The sequence below is a fragment of the Diuraphis noxia genome, unplaced genomic scaffold (assembly GCF_037042655.1).
Source record: "Diuraphis noxia isolate RWA-SAM2 unplaced genomic scaffold, SU_Dnox_SAM2 contig0020, whole genome shotgun sequence".
NCBI classification, from domain to species: domain Eukaryota; kingdom Metazoa; phylum Arthropoda; class Insecta; order Hemiptera; family Aphididae; genus Diuraphis; species Diuraphis noxia.
Genome location: NW_028301730.1, coordinates 5,001 through 12,500, shown reverse-complemented (window position 1 = coordinate 12,500; position 7,500 = coordinate 5,001). Strand labels below are relative to the sequence as shown.

Sequence of the window (7,500 nt, the reverse complement as noted above, 5' to 3'; positions counted from 1 at the left end):
GGAAACTTCGGATGGAACCAGCTACTAGATGGTTCGATTAGTCTTTCGCCCCTATACCCAGCTCAGACGATCGATTTGCACGTCAGAATCGCTGCGGACCTCCATCAGGGTTTCCCCTGACTTCATCCTGGCCAGGCATAGTTCACCATCTTTCGGGTACCAACGTGTGCGCTAAGGGTGCGCCCCCGGACGGCCGGAGCCGACCTGGCGGAGACGCCCCCGGACTGCGGACCAGCGCGACTTTGAACGCCGGTGGGTTCGGTCGCTAGGCCATCGTCCGCACCGTAAACGGTTCACTTTCATTGCGCCAAACGTGGTTTTTCGTGAGATCACCGTTGACTCGCGCACACGTTAGACTCCTTGGTCCGTGTTTCAAGACGGGTCGGAAAGTAGCCCGAAACTCGTCGCCGACCGACGGGACCCCGCCTGCGACGGGGCCGCGTCGACGGTTCATGCCGTCGGGCGAGCCGACCAGGAGCACCGGGGTTCGGCGCGAACGGTCACGCCGAGGCGCGACCGCCGCGACGAACCGCCACCCGGGCCCTTCGGCCGGCGCCCAACGAGTCGCGACGTCCGCTGACCGAGCGAAAGATCCGGCCGGCGGTGAGACCACCGACCGTGAATTCGCCCGGCGGGGACTCGCGGGCTCTGTCCGTTTACACCCGAACGGTTTCACGTTCTTATGAACTCTCTCTTCAAAGTTCTTTTCAACTTTCCCTCACGGTACTTGTCCACTATCGGTCTCGTGGCCGTATTTAGCCTTAGATGGAGTTTACCACCCGCTTCGGGCTGCACTCTCAAGCAACCCGACTCGAAGGCGCGGTCCGATCCCGGAACGCTGTGACGGCCTCTACTGGCCTGGCACCATCTGCGGGCCATGGCCCCGTTCAAGGGAGACTTGGACCGTCACGTGCGCCCCGGCAACGAGGCCGGCCCGTACGCCACAACTCCCATACGTGCCGCGACACAAAAGTGCGCGGCGGGATTCGGCGATGGGCTTTTCCCTGTTCGCTCGCCGCTACTGGGGGAATCACGGTTGTTTTCTTTTCCTCCGCTTATTAATATGCTTAAATCCGGCGGGTAGTCCCGCCTGATCTGAGGTCGGAACAAGTGTGTGGTACGTGTGGTGGTGGTAACTGGTGCGCGGGTCCGCGCTCCGTCCGCGCGGCGACGGTCCGCGTCCGCTTCTCGGTTGCCGGAGAGGTGGCGTCTCGAGGACGACTCTCAGCCGACCCGGCCGCGCTCTCGCGCGGCGGGCGGACGGGGACGTGCCGTTCGACGGCGCGAGAACCCGTGACTGTTTGCCGTCACAACTTGGGCGGACGACCGGGGGCAGCCGCGAGCGGTAGCCCGCGTTTTCCCCGGTCGAGCCGCCAAACTCGCGCGGGCGCGGCGTGCGGCCGACGGGCGCGCGGGCGCCGGTCCCCGTGAGGACCGGACGCGGCGCGCGCGCTCCGCCGGACGCCTGCCGTGCCGGCGCATCGGTCTGGCCGAGTATCCGGTATACGACCCTCAGACAGGCGTGGCCCGGGACCCGCGGGTCACCGAGGCCGCAATGTGCGTTCGACTGGTCGATGTTCGTATAACCTGCGGATTACACGACGACGCGCAGATAGCTGCGGTCTTCATCGATCCACGAGCCAAGTGATCCGCCGTTCGGGGTCGGGTGTTTGTTTTTTTTTTTTCGTTTACACAATCGTCTTCCGACGACGGTAACCATCTTTCGGTCGACTCTCGGTCGGGGGTCGCGGCGCGCGGGCGGTCGGCGGACGACAACCGTGCGCGGTTGTCGCGCGCGAGCGCACGCGGCCACGGGGTCGGATTAGGCGCGCGCGAGACCGGCAAGCGAGTCGCCGGCGCCGCGGGCCCGTCTCTAATGATCCTTCCGCAGGTTCACCTACGGAAACCTTGTTACGACTTTTACTTCCTCTAAACGGCCGAGTTCGGTCATCTTCCCGGTCGCGCGACGACCCAGCCCCCGAGGGGGCCGAATAACGCGCGTCCAGTCCGAAGACCTCACTGCGGTCGTTCAATCGGTAGTAGCGACGGGCGGTGTGTACAAAGGGCAGGGACGTAATCAACGCGAGCTGATGACTCGCGCTTACTGGGAATTCCTCGTTCACGTGGAAAAATTGCAAGCCACGATCCCTAAGCACGAAGGAGGTTCAGCGGGTTACCCGGAAGCCTGTCGGCCCAGGAATGTTAACACACGCTGATTCCTTCAGTGTAGCGCGCGTGCGGCCCAGAACATCTAAGGGCATCACAGACCTGTTATCGCTCAGTCTCGTGCGGCTATTTTCGTCCGCCGCCTGTCCCTCTAAGAAGAGTTTAAGCTCCTGGGAGCCGGCGGTAGCCCTAGTAACGTATCGTGATCCGCCGGCGACGGCCGCGAACGCGGCGCGCTTCACCGCGGAGCCCAGCGCACGACTGACGCACGGCGACCGGAGGTTGCCCCCCGACCCCCGCACGCCCGCCGCACGCCGGGACGCGGATGGCGCGGCCGCGCCCGACGACCGCCGTGGACGACGGGCGAACGCGTTCGGGGATACCGGGCCGAGCCGACGGGAACGCGAACGCAGACGGCCGAAACCGCCGGCGCCGCGCCCACGCCGACCCGGGTTTACCCGCCTAGTTAGCAGGACAGAGTCTCGTTCGTTATCGGAATTAACCAGACAGATCGCTCCACCAACTAAGAACGGCCATGCACCACCACCCACCGAATCAAGAAAGAGCTCTCAATCTGTCAATCTTTCCGGTGTCCGGGCCTGGTGAGGTTTCCCGTGTTGAGTCAAATTAAGCCGCAGGCTCCACTCCTGGTGGTGCCCTTCCGTCAATTCCTTTAAGTTTCAACTTTGCAATCATACTTCCCCCGGAACCGAAAAGCTTCGGTTTCCCGGAAGCTGCCCGCCGGGTCGTTAATGAAACGCCGGCGGATCGCTAGCTGGCATCGTTTACAGTTAGAACTAGGGCGGTATCTGATCGCCTTCGAACCTCTAACTTTCGTTCTTGATCATACGAGAACGTACTTGGCAAATGCTTTCGCGTCAGTTCGTCTCGAGACGATCCAAGAATTTCACCTCTAACGTCTCGGTACGAATGCCCCCGCCCGTCTCTGTTGATCATTACCTCCGGTCCCGAAAACCGGCCCGGCGGGACGCGCGGGCGACTGGCGCCCGCGGCCCGGCGGCCCGCGCACGGAAACGCCCCGGAAGGCGGTTTCGCGCGCCCGCGAAGGGCGGAGATGCGCGGGACCGAGGTCTTGTTCCATTATTCCATGCGACCAGTATTCAGGGCCTTTTGACGAGACGGCCGTGAAGCCGCCCCGCCAGATTTGAGCCTGCTTTGAGCACTCTAATTTGTTCAAAGTAAACGTGTCGGCCCGCCGACGGCACTCGGTGAAGAGCACCGCGCAGCAAGATTGGAGTAGGCGGCCGCCGTCGTCGAACCCCGACGGCCGCGCGACGCGTGGCCGCGCGGCGCGCCGGGAGCACGAGACACGTGTCCGCCTGCCGACAATACGTCCGGCCGACGTGCCGGTAACTAACACCCCGAGACGGCTGACGAGCGCGACGGCGACCGCGCCGACGGGACACGTGGTCCCGCGGCACGGCCGGCCGCGACACGCCGGACCGCCAGGGTGGTCCGGCACCGCCCAGACACAGATCCGACTACGAGCTTTTTAACCGCAACAACTTTAATATACGCTATTGGAGCTGGAATTACCGCGGCTGCTGGCACCAGACTTGCCCTCCAATTGATCCTCGTTTAAAGGTTTTAAAGTGTTCTCATTCCGATTACGGGGCCTCGGATGAGTCCCGTATCGTTATTTTTCGTCACTACCTCCCCGTTCCGGGAGTGGGTAATTTGCGCGCCTGCTGCCTTCCTTGGATGTGGTAGCCGTTTCTCAGGCTCCCTCTCCGGAATCGAACCCTGATTCCCCGTTACCCGTTACCACCACGGTAGGCATGGAACCTACCGTCGACAGTTGATAAGGCAGACATTTGAAAGATGCGTCGCCGGTACGGAGACCGTGCGATCAGCTCGAAGTTATTCAGAGTCACCAGGTCTTTGCGCGGGCCGCGATCGGGACGCGCACGAAGCGCGCCGCGACGGGCCGGTTTTGATCTAATAAAAGCGTTCCTCCCGCGCGCGACGCCCGAGAGCGCCGCGACGGTCGGAACTCTGTCGGCATGTATTAGCTCTAGAATTACCACAGTTATCCAAGTAACTTGGGTACGATCTAAGGAACCACAACTGATTTAATGAGCCTTTCGCGGTTTCACCTTAATGCGGCTTGCACTGAGACATGCATGGCTTAATCTTTGAGACAAGCATATGACTACTGGCAGGATCAACCAGGGATCTCGGGTTTACTGCTACCGCGCCCCGCGACCGCCACGCGCGTGGCGGCCTGGGACGCGTGCGTCCGAGCGCCGGTCCGACGCCCCGCGGAAGGGGGCGGCGAGCCGACGCCGAGGGCGATCGCGTGGCCGGGACCGCTGTGGGTCACGGCCGCGCGACCGACCGCGGTTCAACAACAACAAAATGTGTGTGTGGTGTGGTCGGCACACGGAGTGCGACACGTTGACGAGACGGACCGGGTGACGGTCGACCGCCGGGTTCGGGTGACGGTGTGTGCACGGGTCCCCGGCGAGCGTACCGAGACCGGCTCTCGCCCGATTCGTAACGGCCCCCAGCCGAGATCGAGGGGGAAGCCGGGACGCGACGCGAAGTCCGCCGTCCCGTGGCTTCGCCCCGGCGACCGCCGGGCGCGGCGACGATGGCCGGCCGCGGCGGGAATGTTCTGGCGTCGAGTGTTCGTGACACGCGGAACGGTAACGGGAGTCGTCATCGGTGTGGATTGGCGCGCGCCGCGCAAACACCGGCTGGTGGACGCGCGGCGCCGGTTGAGTTTCGCCACTCGGATTGCGAGATGGGTCGGCGGCCGAAACGCGGACGCGTGTCACCTTCCGCCGGCTCTCACCGGACCGGCCACTCAACCGACGGTGTCCCGCGTACGTGGACGACCGTCAGTTGGCGGCGACCGGTGGGCGCCGCGAGGTGTACGCGCCGTCTTCGGCGTCGCCCGTGGCTTTGCTGTTGTGGTGTTCGTGATCGGCGGCCGGCCGTCGACTGCAACGCCGACGACCGAACCGCTCACAAATTTACAAAATCCCGGGTTTTTCCACCTTAATGGCGTAGCGTCGTTCGTGTAACAGTGGACGCGCGCCCGTGGACTACCGCAATCCGCGCCCGTATCGGATCCCCCCGCCCGAACACTAATACCCCCGCCACAATCGCATTTCGCCTAACGTTGTTACAAGTCGTCGACCACCGTACGCACGCCGCTTGGCGGCACGGCACGAAAAAAAGTGGCGGGACGCAAATCTAGCCGGCCGACCACCTACGACACCGACCACCGGGCGCGCGGATTGGGACAGTGATAATACATTTCGTCTAACCGACCACCCGTAATGGCGTAGCGTCGCTCGTGCAACAGTGGACGCGCGCCCGTCAACTACCGCAATCGGCGCGCGTATCGGTTCCCCCCACCCGAACACTAATACCCCCGCCGCAATCGCACAATCGAAAAATATTTAAAAATCGCATCACGTCCGTCGGACCTACTATTCCTGATAGTATTCGGTGCGCCCGACGAGATCACCTCTTTGGTTCGTCCACCGAACACCGACCGATAACGAGTTATTGGGTTTGGAAAAAATCGCGATCCAAAAACTCCGGTTTCGAAACCCCGTGCAACGTCGACGTCCGGGCAGCCCGCATGCGACCTACCCCGGCTCGACGGACCACCGTGGACGGTCGACTGGAAAATAAAACGTGTTCATCGTAAACGACGTTAGGACGCGCGTAACAGTGCTACGTAATTTTTTTTCACCCGACCACCCGACATGAACAAATCTTCTCCCGTCCCACCGACCGCGGTCTACCCGGGCCACCCGAGCGCATTTCGTCTAACCGACCACCCGTGACGTTGTTACAAGTCGTCGACCACCGTACGCACGCCGCTTGGCGGCACGGCACGAAAAAAAATGGCGGGACGCAAATCTAGCCGGCCGCCATGCGGTCCCGAGTAGCAGTACCGGCCGACCGCCTACGACACCGACCACCGGGCGCGCGGATTGGGACAGTGATAATACATTTCGTCTAACCGACCACCCGTAATGGCGTAGCGTCGCTCGTGCAACAGTGGACGCGCGCCCGTCAACTACCGCAATCGGCGCGCGTATCGGTTCCCCCCACCCGAACACTAATACCCCCGCCACAATCGCACAATCGAAAAATATTTAAAAATCGCATCACGTCCGTCGGACCTACTATTCCTGATAGTATTCGGTGCGCCCGACGAGATCACCTCTTTGGTTCGTCCACCGAAAACCGACCGTTAACGAGTTATTGGGTTTGGAAAAAATCGCGATCCAAAAACTCCGGTTTCGAAACCCCGTGCAACGTCGACGTCCGGGCTGCCCGCATGCGACCTACCCCGGCTCGACGGACCACCGTGGACGGTCGACTGGAAAATAATACGTGTTCATCGTAAACGACGTTAGGACGCGCGTAACAGTGCTACGTAATTTTTTTTCACCCGACCACCCACCCGACATGAACAAATCTTCTCCCGTCCCACCGACCGCGGTCTACCCGGGCAACCCCGAGCGCATTTCGTCTAACCGACCACCCGTGACGTTGTTGCAAGTCGTCGACCACCGTACGCACCCGCGTAAATCGAACGCTGCACGCCGCGTGGCTGCACGGCACGAAAAAAAATGGCGCCGCCTGCGCGGGCGGGACGCAAGCCGCGTCCCGCTAGCCGGCCGCCAGGCGGTCCCGCGTAGCAGTGCGGCCGACCACCGGGCGCGCGCGGATTGGGACAGTGATAATACAACATGCACACTGTCCTTATTACCTTCTGGTAGATGAGGACAGTGCACTGTCCCTATCGTCCCCGATAGCGATGAGGACAGTGCACTGTCCTTATCGTCCCCGTTAGCGATGAGGACAGTGCACTAACCCCCTCGTCACCGATAGCGATGAGGACAGTACTGGTTCGAATGATATTTCACTGTCCCTTTCCTCCTCTGGTGAATGGGGACAGTGTCGTCACCGTAGCCCTGCACACTGTGCATCACGGTCGCGCGGCTGACAAGCAGCAGTCTACTCCGAAATTCCATGGAGTCGGCACGTCGAACGGTTTTGACAAAAAAAAAAAATAGCGCCCGTCGCCCGGACCTGCGGGCCAGTCGACCGCGACCGAACCACGAACCTATCCTAACCTATCCCGGTGTAGGCCGCGAGACCAACCCTAGAGAGACGATCACTGAACCGGCCGACCGGCGTGCGCTCCGCCCGGCAGGGTCACCGGGCACTCCGCAGACTGGTCCCCGGGACGAGGTGAAATATTTTTGTTTTCGCCCGACAACCGCCCGGGAGGGTCACCCGGGCACTCGGACGTCACGGCCGAGGATTTGTATTTTCCGTCCG

The 7,500-nt window shown here is 62.1% G+C and overlaps 3 non-coding genes across 3 annotated transcripts in view; all 3 read right to left on the bottom strand.

Moving 5' to 3' along the window:
- LOC149053933 (large subunit ribosomal RNA) overlaps positions 1-1,104 on the bottom strand; it is a 4,199-nt gene extending 3,095 nt beyond the window's left edge. The window contains exon 1 of the ribosomal RNA XR_016192430.1: positions 1-1,104. This exon is cut by the window's left edge and continues 3,095 nt beyond it. This is a non-coding gene — a ribosomal RNA (large subunit ribosomal RNA).
- A 402-nt stretch (positions 1,105-1,506) lies between these two features.
- LOC149053932 (5.8S ribosomal RNA) lies at positions 1,507-1,664 on the bottom strand. Its single transcript, XR_016192424.1, has one exon. It is a non-coding gene; the product is annotated as a 5.8S ribosomal RNA (ribosomal RNA).
- A 210-nt stretch (positions 1,665-1,874) lies between these two features.
- LOC149053931 (small subunit ribosomal RNA) lies at positions 1,875-4,362 on the bottom strand. Its single transcript, XR_016192425.1, has one exon. It is a non-coding gene; the product is annotated as a small subunit ribosomal RNA (ribosomal RNA).
- Positions 4,363-7,500: the final 3,138 nt, after the last annotated feature.